This window comes from Macaca fascicularis, chromosome 6, assembly GCF_037993035.2.
Source record: "Macaca fascicularis isolate 582-1 chromosome 6, T2T-MFA8v1.1".
Classification (NCBI taxonomy): domain Eukaryota; kingdom Metazoa; phylum Chordata; class Mammalia; order Primates; family Cercopithecidae; genus Macaca; species Macaca fascicularis.
The window spans coordinates 145116133-145130000 of NC_088380.1; the positions used below are offsets into that span (position 1 = coordinate 145116133).

The window sequence follows — 13868 nt, forward strand, 5'->3', positions numbered from 1 at the left end:
TGCTCTGCCGCCCAGGCTGGAGTGCAGTGGCCGGATCTCGGCTCACTGCAAGCTCCGCCTCCCGGGTTCACGCCATTCTCCTGCCTCAGCCTCCCGAGTAGCTGGGACTACAGGCGCCCGCCACCTCGCCCGGCTAGTTTTTTGTATTTTTTAGTAGAGACGGGGTTTCACCGTGTCAGCCAGGATGGTCTCCATCTCCTGATCTCGTGATCCGCCCGTTTCGGCCTCCCAAAGTGCTGGGATTACTGGCTTGAGCCACCGCGCCCGGCCTGGTTTTTTTTTTTTTTTTAATTTTTTTTCTACAGTAACACCCAGTGGAGTTATGTAAATTAAAATAAAATAATGTGCCTAAAGCAGAGGGGCTAGAGAAACAGCCTGATAAAAAGAAGGTCTTGGGGAGGGAGGAGGGCAGGGTATTGGCCCTCCAGTGGCCAGCAAGGAAAATGATGGAGCCCATCTTTGGGTACTTGCAGCTGAGCCCACAGAGTCTCCTGTTTTATCCCCGCACAGTAGGCAATGTCCTTTGACTTTCCTGACCCAGGACCTAGCTTGGCAACGCGGGGTCCTCTGGTATTCAGACCTGTCACTTGGCTCTCACTGACTGGTTCTCCCGGAGTTTTGAGAGAGCTCTGAGAGGTCATTGAATCCTTTCTCCTTTCCTCTTGTAGTGATGTCTCTCCCTCAGACGAGCCCAGGGACTGCTGGCCATCAGCTGAACCCGAGGGGAGCGAGGCCACAGCCCATGAGATGTACCCCACACGTCCTCTGCCCCGCCCCCAACCAGGACTGTGTGTGTTTTTCAGGGTGTACTGCTGGAGCCCTGGGAGGAGGGGGTTGGGCAGCCGCTGGCGCTGCCGCTGGTGGTCCCTGTGCTTGAAGTGCCGGTGGTATTGGAGTCCACGCACCCAAGGCCCAGCACTCAGCAACATTCTGTGGCCCAGCAAAGGGGTGAGAGATCAAAGGAGGGGCGTGGGGCATGGATTGCTTCTGGGCAGACCCATGGCAATGTGACATGGGGTTTCCCGCCTGAGTGTTACTGACTGTGTGGCTGTGCCTGCCACGCTCATCTGGGGTGTGTGTGTGTGTGTCTGTGTATGGGTGGGTGTCGGGGGGTGCACAGACGCTCTGGGTATGTAGGGGGATCAGCACTAGGGGGGCTTCTAGGATTTGTCTGTGGTCTCATTTCTGCCTTCCCTGCTCCTGGAGGGGGAGCTGTAACTCAGCCGGGAGGCCACCTAGCTGATTCCCCTCCCCCCACCCACCAGCCGCTCACTGTGTCACAACAAGGAGCTTTGGCAGAAAGGGAGGGGAGCGTGGGTGCTGCGAAGAGAAAAACACCCCAAAGTTTCAGAAAAAATGGCAGGAGAGATGCCAGCACCCAGCAGCAGGAGCCTTCTGCTTCACACAGCCTGCACTGCTGGGCTCGGGGGAGACCACGGTTTCCTTTCCTTCCTTTCCCCCTCCCTGCCCCTTGCTGCGTGATATTCAGGAAAAGGAAATATTACAGTGAGGGGAGAAAGGGAACAAAGAGATGCTTTTCAGAGCGGTCATGGGATCCTTCCGTAGCCACCAGAAGACAGAGTTCTGGGCTCTGCTTGCTCTGGGCAAAGTGGGGTTGTGTGTGTATGTGTGTGTGTATGTGTGTGTAGAAGAGAAAAAAAGTGAGGGAACGTGTGTGTTAGTGTGTTAGTTTATGCATGCCTGTGAGTAAATGTGTGTTAATATGTGTGTCTGTGTGAGTGTGGATGTGAATTGGGTGAGTGTGCATGTGTGTGTATTGGGAAACAGTAAAGATACAAGCAGACAGAACAAAAAGCATCATATACAAGGTTGGTTAGATAGCTGCCCTTAGATAGTCTACACATGAATACTTGAAAACTGTTTTGTGCAGTAGGTTGGCCATTACCCAATATTGCGCGGCATCAGAATAAACATGTATACAATGGAAAACCTCAAGATTGACAATTTTTCCTCATGCTTTTGAAATCAGGGTATTTCATTTGGGCAATGGCTCCTTTTCTGCAGGGTAGAAACCTCATTTACTCAAAGCTCAGAATACAGTTTTTGTGATCATTTCCCCTAAGTAAGGGCTAGAGTTTCTCTTAGCATCATTTGCTTACAAGATATTTGAGTTTGTAAACAAGATCCCAAGGGGAATATTTGTCCCACTCAAGAAAACAAGTTACTTTTACCTCTTTGGAGTATCTGTTTGCATTCCAACAATATGGTACTTATAAATCACTCCTTTCTAGCAATTTATTAAAGCAACTCTTAGAGGCAATACTTTTAAAAAATAGCAAGGCTGTATTTTTTTTTAATTTAGAGGCCTACAATGAGTTTTAACAGCTTATCTGGCTTAGTGATGTCTATTCACTTATGATTATAATAACTTCTTACAATTAATGAATGCTCTTCATGCACCAGACATTGCATTAAATGCTTTACATACATGCTCTCATTTGGTCCTGCCAGCCAGGGAAGTACTGTTATTTTACAATTAAGGGGTAGAGAAGTAACTTAACCAGGGTCAGGTAGGTAATAAATGTCAGGGCAGAACTTAAATCTGAGTTTTGAGTCCAGAGCCCCATGCCTTACCCTATACGCTCAGTTGCATTTACTTTTCTTTCTTTCTCCTTCCTTCCTTCCTTCCTTCCTTCCTTCCTTCCTTCCTTCCTTCCTTCCTTCCTTCCTTCTTTCTTTCTTCAATCAGACTCTCACTCTGTCACCCAGGCTGGAATGCACTGGCATGATCTCAGGTCATGCAACCTCTGCTTCCTGGGTTCAAGCAATTCTCAAGCCTCAGCCTCCCATGTAGCTGAGATTACAGGTGCACGCCACCATGATCAGCTAATTTTTTTGTACTTTTGGTAAAGACCGGGTTTCACCATGTTGACCAGGCTGTCTCAAACCCCTCACCTCAAATGATCCGCCCGCCTTGGCCTCCCAAAATGCTGGGATTACAGGCGTGAGCCACCGCGCCCGGCCCATTTCTTTATATTTCACTGCCCAAACATGTCCAAACATGCAGCATGCAGGTGCCTCCAGGTGCCTACAGAGGGCGGTCCCCACAAAAATCCTGGCTCCTGGTCCAGACCCACTGTTAGGGCCAGTGCCTGGGCATTATGGGTCAGTCCAGCTCTGAGATTTTAATTCCTGTTGTTGGAATGAGGGAATAAATCCAGCTCTGTTAGGCACTCAATCTTTTGGGATTTTTCAGTTTCTCTGGGGCAGCAGATTTTTTCTTAGGGTCATCTCTGAGAGAAGTATGCCTGGAACATTGGCATGAGGAAATCAATCAATGCAAAGCATATCAAGAGGTATGTATTCAGCACCGTGAAAACCAACCCAGCGAGAATAAGCTCAGAAGGTTGTAGGAAGAGTGTAGGACTTGGAGGAAGAGCAATGACCCTGCACTCCCTCTAGAAGGGGTGAGGGAGAGGGAGAAGGGAGGAAAAAGAAGGTGATGAGGAGAGGTTGAGGAAGAGCATGTGGGGTATGTGCAGCTGGAGGAAGCAACTGGATGAGTAATGGAGAGCAGCTTTATTACTTTCACTTTTTGAAATAAGAACCAGCTTATGAAGGTGGGGAGGGAACAGCCTGGGAATGAATTAATTGAGAAAGGAAATTAAAGCCATCATTTCTGCTCTGCTGACGAGCAGATGTCAGCATGCCTCTAGCCTCTTGCTATATTCAGTGCTTTTCTAGAGATAAACAGTGGAGCTCAAAGAGGTTCCAACAGGGCCTGTACTGAACACTTGAAGGCTCTAGGATATTTTGGTCATGAGAAAAGAGGGCTGGAAGTTGAGGACCAGGCTTCTAGGCTCTGAGGATTTTTTTTTTTTTCACATGAGCTATTTCACAATTACCAGTAGATTTAACTGCAAAACTGAAGGGAAATCAGGTAAGGATTTATAAAAGAGGAAATTAAGATGCTGGTATTCCTACCAAGATGACCCTAGGGAGAAAGAAAAGAGTTGGAAGCACCTTTGCCAAGCCACTGAGAAGCTAGCATTGAGGGCAGAGAGTGCTTGAAGCAACCCAGCCTTAAAGCACTCTCTTAGAGGCAGCCAGGGCAGGGAGCAGCGGGTACAGGCAGTTCCAGCAATAGCTGGCTGAGGAGGATAGAGACGGAGGCTGGCTCAGCGACCTAGCCTGGGAAAGCAGCTGCTGTGCTGAAATGCATTAGAAGTTCTCTGCCCTGTATCCCAGCACTTTGGGAGGCCAAGGTGGGAGGATCACTTGAGCTCAGGAGTTCAAGACCAGCCTGGGCAACATAGAGAAATATAGATAGACCTCCTCTATATTTTTAAATATTTTTTATATTTATATTTATATATTTTTTATATTTTTATATTTTTATTTAAATATAGATAGACCTCCTCTATATTTTTTAGAAAATAAATAATTTTTTTTTTTTTTTTTTTTTTTTTTTTTTTGAGACGGAGTCTCACGCTGTTGCCCAGGCTGGAGTGCAGTGGCGCGATCTCGGCTCACTGCAAGCTCCGCCTCCCGGGTTCCCGCCATTCTCCTGCCTCAGCCTCCTGAGTAGCTGGGACTACAGGCGCCCGCCACCGCGCCCGGCTAATTTTTTGTATTTTTAGTAGAGACGGGGTTTCACTGTGGTCTCGATCTCCTGACCTTGTGATCCGCCCGCCTCGGCCTCCCAAAGTGCTGGGATTACAGGCTTGAGCCACCGCGCCCGGCAGAAAATAAATAATTTTTTAGAAAATAAAAAAATAGCCAGGTGTGTTGGCATGCACCTGTAGTCTCAGCTTCTTGGAAAACTGAGGTGGAAGAATTGCTTGAGCCCTGGAGATGGAGGCTGCAGTGAGCTGTAATTGTGCTACTGCACTCCAGCCTGGGCAACAGAGTGAGATCCTTTCTCAAAAAAAACAAAAAAACAAAAAAACAACAACAGTTACTGTGAAGGCTTACTCCCAGCAAGGGGAGACAGGCAGAGTGTGCACCAGAAACCAGGTATCTTCAACATGGATATTTTGGATCTTTTCTGCATCCAGGCAAAGGAATTTATTTACTAACAGCTGGCAGATATGGGCAAAATCACAATTTGATGGGTTAACCAAGGTCTGTAGCCTTCTTTTAGGTGTACAGACCTAGCACAGGGAGCAGTTTTCCCCTGGGGTTGTATTTAGGTATACAACCTAAAGTCCTGCCTTTCAAAGGCAACATTGAGAACCTGGGATAGAATGAGAATTTAGATGGTACCATGAATGTCAGAAGTCTCAGGCACAGGATTCTGATGAACCAGAGAGTTGGAGTCTCCTGTTGGAAGCATGGTTCATAAATAATGCTGGAGACCAGATCTGATGGGTCATGCCTGTAATCCCAGCACTTTGGGAGGCCGAGGCAGGCGGATTACCCAAGGACAGGAGTTCAAGACCAGCCTGGCCAACATGGTGAAACCCTGTCTCTACTAAAAATACAAAAGTTTGCTGGGTGTGGTGGCGCATACCTGTAATCCCAGCTACCTGGGAGGTTGAGGCAGGAGGATTGCTTGAACCCAGGAGGTAGAGGTTGCAGTGAACTGAGATCGAGCCACTGCACTCCATCCTGGGTGACAGAGTGAGACTCCATCTCAAAATCAATCAATCAATCAATCAAGCTGGAATCAATGAAGTATGTATTGAACGTTTTTCGGGGGTTAAATAGGAGATTCGAGAAAAACAAACAGATATGAGACTGCTCTGACTCTTGAGGAAATTAACGTGTCTTCTAATTGGATTGGCCCCCTCCTCGTGCCCTTTTCCCTCTTCACTGTTTTCACCCATGTGATCATTCACCTGTACACACTCCCTCCTCTTTTCTTGTCATCTTCCTTCTCTGGCTCTTTCCTGCTTCCTTTAGTCATTTTCTTTTCTTTTCTTTTTTGAGACAGAGTCTCGCTTTGTCACCCAGGCTGGAGTGCAGTGGCATGAACACGACTCACTGCAGCCTCCTGGCTCAGGTGATTCTGCCTCAGCCTCCTGAGTAGCTGGGATGACAGGTGCGGGTCACCACACTCAGCTAATTCTTTTTTATTATTTGTAGAAATGAGGTCTTGCTATGTTGCTCAGGCCTGGTCTCTAACTCCTGGGCTCAAGCGATGCTCCTACCTCAGCTTCCCAAAGTCCTGGGATTACAGGCGTTAAGCCACCTCACCGGGCCCCTTTGGTTATTTTCCCCGCTGAATGTATGGCAGTCTTTGTTTTCATTCTCCCACTTGGTCTTCCCTAACCTCTGGGCACTTTGTCCCGTGGTTTTCCCAACTCCTTCCCTGCCCTTGGGGGATGATAACCTCCAGCTTGCTGTAGGGCTCCAGAGAAGGTTAAAATTCTGTGATCCTGCAAGTGTGTCTGGTGTTGGATGGGCACATGTATCCCTGATTTTCCAGTTAGAAATTGCTGGAATGAGCTGTAAGGGAGGGAAAACTTTCCCTCTATCCTTTGAGATTCAACTATTGAGTCTATGAAGTACACTGACAACAGATTAACAGGAGGAAAATTATACAAATATATTATGTGCACAGGGGCATTGCATGAAAGAAAAATGAGTACCTCCAAACCCAGTGAGATGTAGATGTTTACATGCTCTGTTCATGCGGGGGGAGGTGTGAGGGGAGATATAGGCAACTTAGGGGACTGTAAATGATTTTGGGGAAAGATGAATGGGCCCTCAGAAGAACAGGTGACATCATGAGACGGTCTGGGTATGAAGTGGGCCTCTAGTTTCCTCTCCTGGTTAATCTTCCCTGGTTGATGAAATTTCTGGGGAGGGGACTCATGACAATGGAGTTCCTCTTGGAAAATCTGTCCTTAGGCAGATGAGGGAAGTTCAGAGAAAGCGTCTCCCTGTATTTGCTATTTCCCAAGTGTCCTCAGTTTGAGGCCCAAAGCAGCATATTTTGGGGTGGCATTTTCTGAACTCCTTTAGAGCTAATCTGTCAGAAGGCAGGTGGAGCCTGGGTCAGAGGAATCTGGGCATGCCCAAGTTACATAAAAGTTATGTGTCAACGAGCACATCCTATTCCACTTTTTTTTCTTTTTTCTTTTTAGAGATGGGGTCTTGCACTGTCACCCAGGCTGGAGTGCAGTGGCATGATCATGGCTCACTGCAGCCTCAACTTCCTGCCTACCCTACTTTTTTAGTATAATAGCTGAAAGATATGGAATGTGGAATTGATGAAGGGGGACCCATTAAAATTACAATAGCAATTAGGAACAAGCAGAAAAAGACCATAGGCAAGGACAGTTTCATGGGTAAGATCATATGGTTTCCCACATTCTATATTTGGCGAGGGCTTAGGAGGGATCAACACACCCAGACTACTCTCCAGCTACAACTTCAGTTTCAACGAAAACCTGAATTTGATGCCCTCGACCCAGGCCCTTTTTCTCTTTCCTGAGCACTAAGGCTTCTGTTGGTGCTCTTGACATTAGTAGCTTCAAGGCGAGGGTGAATGGGTTTGTGTTAGTGACTTTGTGGATGAAAGGACACTTGAATTTTCCTTGCCCAGCCTCAGCACTGCCTCAGGCATTAAAGGCTATGAAATCTGCACTGGTGTTTTGGTCAGGGAGTGGAGTTGTCTCAGACCACTTTTTATACCCTATGTGAGAAGGAACTGTAAACCTAAATAACGATCAGAGAGGCTTTCTAAAAGAAAAGGTCTTTATTTTGGAATGGACATTGCAATGGGAATATGAATATGCATGCCATAGTAAACTGTGTGAGTAAAAGACAAAGTCTTGCTTTTTTTTTTTTTTTTGAGACAGAGTCTCGCTCTGTGACCCAGGCTGGAGTGCAATGGCGTGATCTCAGCTCACTGCAACCTCTGCCTCCTGTGTTCAAGTGATTCTTCTGCCTCAGCCTCCTGAGTAGCTGGGATTACAGGCATGTGTCACCATGCCAGCTAGTTTTTTGTATTTTTAGTATAGACGGGGTTTCTCCATGTTGGTCAGGCTGGTCTCAAACTCCCAACCTCGGGTGATCCACCTGCCTCGGCCTCCCAAGGTGCTGGGATTACAGGTGTGAGTCACCGCGCCTGGCCTTTTTTTTTTTTTTTTTCCTTTTTTTTGGATACACAGTCTGGCTCTGTTGCCCAGGCTGGAGTGCAGTGGTATGATCTTGGCTCACTGCAGCCTCTGGCTCCCAGGCTCAAGCAATCCTCCCACCTCAGGCTCCCGAGTAGCTGGGACGATAGGCGTGTACCACCATGCCTGGCTAATTTTTATATTTTATGTAGAGATGGGGTTTCATCATGTTGCCCAGGCTGGTTTCAAACTCCTGAACTCAAGCAATCTGCGCGCCTTGACCTCCCAAAGTGCTGGGATTACAGGTGTGAGCCACTGTGCCCAACCTGATAAAGGCTTTTAAAGGAAAAATTAAGAAGATTCCGTAATTATTTTAAAATAATTATCCTTGGCTTTAAACATCAATACCAAGGGTGATGCCAGTCTGAGCTTGGACAGGCAGTTGCTGGGCAGATGTCCTTGCATAAGTATTTTTTATGTAATGTTGTGAAGGCCTTCATGCAAGGTTGTGAGTTTTACAGTCTTTTGTGATTTTTTTTTTTTTTTAAATCAAGCATACAAACATGAAAACCCTCTCTTCATGGCCTGCCCTGATTCTGTTTGTCAGGGTTTTCTTTTCTTTTCTTTTCTTTTTGAGATGGAGCCTTGCTCTGTCGCCCAGGCTGGAGTGCAATGGCGCAATCTCAGCTCACTGTAACCTCCGCCTCCAGGGTTCAAGTGACTCTCCTACCTCAGCCTCCTGAGTAGCTGGGACTACAGGTGCGTGCCACCATGCCTGGCTAATTTTTTGTATTTTTAGTAGAGACCGGGTTTCACCGTGTTAGCCAGGATGGTCTTGATCTCCCGACCTCGTGATCCGCCCGCCTCGGCCTCCCAAAATGCTGGGATTACAGGCATGACCCACTGTGCCCTGCCCGGATTTTCTTTTCTTTTTCTTTTTTTATTTTTTAAAACCGGAACATTTATTGCATGACTAATCGTTGACATTCTTAAGATGAACTGGATGCTGCAACAGCTGCCCTCTTGGGTTTAGGTGTTGTTCCTTCACGGAATCCATGCCTGAATCTGCGGTATACAATTTTTAGGTGCCTCATTCGACCAGTTCCGGTGGTATTTCGTCTTTTAGCCTTGGCACTCCAGTTATACTTTCTCTTGCGCTTGGCAGTGTAGCCACATTTGCCACAGGTCGACTTCTGAAGGTGGTAGGCCTTAGAGCCACAGCGGCGGCACAATGTGTGCGTCTTATTGTGACGCTTTCCAAACGATGACGTTCCCTTTGTCTTCTCGCTTCTGCAGCCGAGACCAGAGAGCTGGATTTTCTTAACATTAGTGACTTTATTTTAATTTTGACAACTTTCACAGAACTTAATTGTAGTCCCTTAATCCATAGTTGCCTCTGATTCTGAAATGCCCAGAAAAAAAGGATGTTAGTTGGTTCCTTGGGTTTTTTTCCTTCCAGTCATTTATTCAGAAGTGGTGTCACACACTGGAGATGTGAGAATGGAAAAAATCATGGTACCTGCCTTTCAAGAACCACGGTCTTGTAGGGGAGACAGGGATAGAAACCACAATACAGGGCTGGGTGAGGTGGCTCACGCCTGTAATCCCAGCACTTTGGGAGGCTGAGGTGGGTGGATCACCTGAGGTCAGGAGTTCGAGACCAGCCTGGCCAACATGGTGAAACCCTGTTTCTACTAAAAATACAAAAATTAGCTGGGCGTGGCGGTGCGTGCCTGTAATCTCAGCTACTCGGGAGGCTGAGGCAAGAGAATTGCCTGAACCCGGAAGGCGGTGGTTGCAGTGAGCCGAGATCACGTAATTGTACTCCAGCCTGGGCAACAAGAGTGAAACTCTGTCTTCCATCCCCCACCCCTGAAAAAAGAGGTCACAGAGTAGAATTTGGTGGAAGCAATTGTTCCAGGGTCCCAAGTCCAGTGGGGCTTAAGCTGTCTCCTATCCTGGTCCTCAAATGAGGAATTCTTTTCTCCGTTCTTCTCTTCCTTTATTCCACAAAGATGTAGTGAGTGCTGTGAGTTAGGTCTGAGTTAGGTTCTGCGAATACATAAATGAACAAATACCACTCCCTGCTTAGAGGAGATCACGGACTAGTTATGTTCTTTCCAGACTCCATGCTAGGGTATTCACTGGTCCATTTCACTATCATGATGAAATGAGAAAAAGCAAGAGACAGTGTAGTGAGTCTTTACATAAAATTAAATGTATTCAATATAAGATCTTTTCTCTTTAGTTTGAAGTTATATTCTTATGTACATTCTTTCCTCAAAACATGTTCATAGTAGATGGTAGTCATCACTGATTTGTTTATTTCCTTGCTTGCCAAAATGAAAATTAAGCAATCTTTTGTCATATCACAAAAAGTGCATGTGTGTGTTAAGTGGTGTTACTGGTTAAAGATTCATTTCCTCATTATTTCAAAAGTGGGATTAAGGCGGGGCATGGCTGTAATCCCAACACTTTGGGAGGCCGAGGCAGGTGGATTACTTCAGATCAGGAGTTTGAGACCAGCCTGGTCAACATGGTGAAATGGTGAAACCCCATCTCTACTAAAACTACAAAAAAATTAGCTGAGCATGGTGGCACATGCCTGTAGTCCCAGCTACTTGGGAAGCTGAGGCAGGAGAATCACTTGAGCCCAGGAGGCGGAAGATGCAGTGAGCCGAGATGGCACCACTACACAATAGCCTGGGAAATAGAGCAAGACTGTCTCAAACAAAACGAAACAAAAAAACAACAAAAACAAACAAAACCAAAGTGGGACTAAGAGTGACCCTTTCTCATCTAATAAAGTGGACCTTATTCAGGGAATATGGATTTACCAGACATGACAAATGCAGGCTCTCATGCCACTCCCCACCCTCCTTAGACTCAGAAGGGAGGAAATGGGAGAGCCCCAGGCCTCAAGAGAGGCAGGATTAGCTCTTTTCTTGTTACCCCTGCGCAAAACACCAAGAGCAGCAGCCTCTTGAGACCTTGTAGGAGGCAGTGCGGGAAGTCCTGGACAGGAACCAGTGCAAGTGCCAGAAACTTTTGGGAACACTGGAGCTACAGATCCGCTTGAAGAACTGTGACCCTCAGAAAGATGAACGCTTCTTGGGCACTGTCATCTGAAGTCCACTCCCCGCCCCACGTTCTCCACATGTGTCCTGGGGGACCAGCAGCACTGGGATGAGGCCAAGGCTGTGGGTGTCTCCCACGTGGACATCGAGGTGCTGAAGAAACTTGACAAGAACAAGAAGCTGCTTAACAAGTATGATGCCTTTTTGGCCTCAGGGTCTGTGATCAGGCAGATCCCACAAATCCTGGGCCTAGGCCTAAATAAGGAAGGCAGGTTCCCTTCCCTGCTGACGTACAGTGAAGACATGGTGGCCAAAGTTGATGAGGGGAAGTCCACAATCAAGTTCCAGAGGAAGAAAGGGCTCTGTCTGGCATGGCTCTTGGCCATGTCCGGATGACAGACGACGAGCTTGTGTACAATGTCCATCTGGCTCTCAGCTTCCAGGTATCATTGCTCTGGAAGAACTGGCAGAACATCTGGGCTTTATATGTCAGGAACACCATAGGCAAAAGCCCCAGTGCCTATGTTAAGGCACATTCTAATAAATCTTAGTGCCACAAAGAGAGAGACAGAGAGAGAGACAGAGATAAACAGAGAAAGACTTGGGATTCAGCAATCTCCTTTCTAGACAAGGGCTGCTCCCCCTGACATCACAGAGGAGATGGCTGATGTTCCGGGAGTCTACAGGCCCAAGAGATCTGGGTTCATCCTATCTCGTTGGAGAAGGACAGCAATTCTACAGAGGGACCTGGCAGGAAAAACTGGTGAAACGTGAATAGGCTGCCCCAGGGAGGAGCTTCTGGCTCTTTTATAGGGTAACTGAATAGGGTCACCAGCTTTTATCAAAATTAGCCAGGTACTCAGAGTTTCCATGGCCCAGGCACAAATAATCCACAAACCAATCCCTTCAAATTATATCCCTGAAATAGTCACATGCATGCTCTCAACATACCATTAGCACCTAAACTCAAACTATGACACACCCACAAGTCTGCATCACGCTGCTTATAACTTAAAGCTTGTGGGTTTAAACTAATTTAGGAGTCAGTCTGGGGACCAAAGGGGGAAAGTCTTATCATGAGGTGGCGATTTGCTTAGGGAGGAAAATGCAATGCATGCGTGACATCCAGAGGCTGGGAACCAATCATCTCATAGGAGAGGTAAATGTGTAAGCAGGCTGGGCGCGGTGGCTCATGCCTATAATCCCAGCACTTTGGGAGGCCTGAGGTCAGGAGTTCGTGACCAGCCTGGCCAACATGGTAAAACTTCATCTCTACTAAAAATACAAAATTAGCTGGACGTGGTGGCACACGCCTGTAGTCCTGGCTACTCCAGAGGCTGAGATAGGAGAATGGCTTGAACCCAGGAGGCAGAGACTGCAGTGAGCTGAGATCACGCCACTGCACTCCAGTCTGGCAATAGAGTGAGACCCCATCTCCAAGTAAAAAAAAAAAAAAAAAAGACAGAAAAGACCGTAGTGAAGGGCTAGGGTAATGAGTTTAGCGTGGGTAGAGGTCATGGGCATCTGGTGGAAGTGCCTGAAAAGGGGACTAGAAAGGGAGGTTGGAGCCTGATTGTGAAGGGCCAGACCAGGAGTAGGTTCTCAGGAAGCAGAACCAAGGAGAGGGCTGCCGACCAGTGACCCAGGGAAGCTGGGAGAGTCTTTCCCAAGGAGTTGACCCTTGGGGTGCATTTCTTTCCTCATCTTCTGCCTTAAGGCTCTCTTGTCTCTTTTCTTTCCCCCTGCCCCACATTCCCTATGCACGCCAGGCCCAAAACATCCTCACAGGCTGCTGCTCTAATTACTTCATCCCATTTTAATTCTGCTGAGTTAGGAGCCTGTGAACTCAAGAGGAAATTCATGCAAAATACCCAACGAATTGAATGTGCTGGTGTTTTAGAACACCAGGTCTGACCCTATCTGCCCCCTTCATCCTCCCTTCCTGCGGCCCTACTCCTGACCAATCTCAGCTTGATAAATCAAAGGTAGAATGTGCTGGTGAGAAGAGAGGGTGGCATTGATTGAATAAGATGTTGAGTTTCACTAAATCGTTTGAGCCATTGCTTGGGATGAGGACAGGGTGGGGCTTTTTGATGGGAAGCTTCTGTGGGAGGCTTTTTGGAACTGATGGAGTCCATCTCCAGAGCTCCAAAATACCACGTGTGTTTGTGAGTTGTAAGGTTTCCTTGTCCCTCAAGATACTTACAAGTTAGGAGAGATTTTTTTTTTTTTTTTTTTTTGAGTCTCGCTTTGTCACTCAGGCTGGAGTGCAGTGGCACGATCTCGGCACACTGCAAGCTCCGCCTCCCAGGTTCACGCCATTCTCCTGCCTCAGCCTCCCGAGTAGCTGGGACTACAGGCGCCTGCCACCACGCCCAGCTAATTTTTTGTATTTTTAGTAGAGACGGGGTTTCACCGTGTTAGCCAGGATGGTCTCGATCTCCTGACCTCGTGATCCGCCCGCCTCGGCCTCCCAAAGTGCTGGGGATTACAGGCGTGAGCCACCGTGCCCGGCCAGGAGAGATTTCTTATTCCAGCTGTTTGTCCATGGAGATGATAAATCATTTAAAACAAATGGGTGGCTGTTTTCTTTTCTTTCTTTCTTTCTTTCTTTTTTTTTTTTTTTGAGACAGAATTCTCACTCTGTTGCCCAGGCTGGAGTTCAGCGGCGCGATCTCAGCTCACTGCAACCTCAACCTCCCAGGTTCAAGCAATTCTCTAGCCTCAGCCTCCCAGGTAGCTGGGACTACAGGCACACACCACC

At 47.3% G+C, this 13868-nt stretch overlaps 1 long non-coding RNA gene and 2 pseudogenes across 2 annotated transcripts in view; 2 read left to right on the plus strand and 1 right to left on the minus strand.

The window, feature by feature from the left end:
* The first annotated feature begins 823 nt into the window (after nucleotides 1-823).
* LOC135971432 (uncharacterized) overlaps nucleotides 824-13868 on the plus strand; it is a 110606-nt gene continuing 97561 nt past the window's right edge. For both annotated transcript variants that reach the window (XR_010587640.2, XR_010587641.2), the window contains exon 1: nucleotides 824-948. This is a non-coding gene — a long non-coding RNA (uncharacterized lncRNA). The remainder of the gene's footprint in view (nucleotides 949-13868) is intronic.
* LOC102130642 (large ribosomal subunit protein eL37 pseudogene) lies at nucleotides 8947-9364 on the minus strand (annotated as a pseudogene).
* LOC102117271 (large ribosomal subunit protein uL1 pseudogene) lies at nucleotides 10198-11655 on the plus strand (annotated as a pseudogene).